Raw genomic sequence first — 1,879 nt, forward strand, 5'->3', positions numbered from 1 at the left:
GAGAGTCTTTTAAGACAAAAGATAATTAAAATTTCTACTTTTCTATAGTTATCAGAAATTGAGTGGATCCAGATAATAGAACCATAAGCAAGTTCTCTCTATTATAGGGGAACTCTAAGAAGTCAAACAATAGAAATCACAATAAGACACACCTCAAATGGCCTGGAAAAATGTTTCCAGCAGTAGTCAGAGGCTTAACGTTATATCCATATCAATGAATTGGTCAATCAGACAGAGACCTTGTGATTTCCAAAGCCATTTGAAAGTATCATTAAGGGCTAAAATTAGGTTGGGAAAAATATGAAAAATAGTAAAAATTGAATAAAAACTTGGAATGTTTAAACAGACTTTCTTTCAACAACAGTTATGTTTTATGGTATACAGGCTCAAAATAATTCCCAATACATTTTAGGTAACTTACTTGTGTTATATTGAGTTAATAGATTTTTGTCATAATTTAAGCTTACATACTTTGGCTTCTTATGCCACGAGAGAAAGGATAGACAGATATACATATGTTTAAGTCTGCTGATGAGTATTTTGATTTTTGCCATTTAAAGGGATACACCATAAGAGATATGCAATGAAGGCAATGTTTAAGAAGTTTACTGAAAAAGAAATTTATTTAATATGGTCAAGTGTTATCTGACTAAAGTTTAATAGTTTAATTTATGTGATTTTTAGAAGTTTCAATGTTAAGTAGCATATAAAACAAAGAATTGGATTTCTCACTGTTAAAATAACAAAATTTTCTTTCAATTTCTGAGTTAAAGGGTTAATTTATTCTTTGTGTAATCTGCCTGGTGGATGAAGGTTTGGCTTCTCATGAGAATAAGATTCCTGAGTCTGAATCCTAAGCTGCATGGCTTTTAGAAAAGAAAGCTCTGGTTTTTACTTTAAGATTTTTGGTTAAATAACTTAAGTATTGTTTCACAGTGACCTATAATATCATTTTTTCTTTATTGGTAACTTGGTTGCAAGTTTATCTTTTTGAATCTAGCATCATCAAAGCCAAGAGTTTGATTGGGGAATTCACATCATTTACCTATGAAGGTTTTTTTTACAATTCAGGTATTTAGAGATTTGATAGTTTTGGTATTTTCTTGGTATATCTTGATTATATGGTATTTTGTATCGAAATTATTATGTATTACATCTGAAGCTCTTTGAATAGGGTTAATGGTTATACTTAGAAATTTTTTTGTATCTAAAGCTTTTTTTTTGAACTGGTTTTATTTGGCCTTTACGTTGGGCTTGTAATTAATTTCTATCAGGCCTTTTACTATTAAGAATTTTATGTTTATGAATTAATCATGGCCATATTAAGTTTTGTCATCTGCAGATAAGTTTTTACTTTCCTGTTTTGCTGAGAACGTCTGACCAAAATATCTCAATAAAAAGATGGACTATATTAGACTTATGAAAAGGACTGTGACTAGACTCAGTCAAGATTTCCAGAACTCTTATGTAGAAGCTGATGAGTTCACACTGCTGCTGATCCAGAATCACATGGAACAGAAATTCACTACATAAGACTGAGTATATGAAAGGAAGCTATGGGGTTTATGTGGGAATATTGCTGAAGTTTTAAGGTCCTCCTTTCTGATAATAAGAAACCATTTTCCTTTTCTCCTAAATTATCTGACTAATGGGTTTAGAGATTGTAACTCTTGAATTAGAGGTTCTGTTGATAAACTTAGCAAAGTTGTGACTATCATAACCAGAGAAGTGTCTAAAATTTGAGGTATGATTTTACAAAATAGAATAGAATTAGCCTTCCTGTTCGTCTCTCCAGAAACATTTTGTGCCTAAATAGATAAATCTTGCTGTATTTATATTAATACTCAGTCTGAGGTTTTGCAAAATGTAGTTGCTGTTG

The sequence above is a fragment of the Trichechus manatus genome, unplaced genomic scaffold (assembly GCF_000243295.1).
Source record: "Trichechus manatus latirostris isolate Lorelei unplaced genomic scaffold, TriManLat1.0 scaffold00213, whole genome shotgun sequence".
Lineage (NCBI taxonomy): Eukaryota > Metazoa > Chordata > Mammalia > Sirenia > Trichechidae > Trichechus > Trichechus manatus.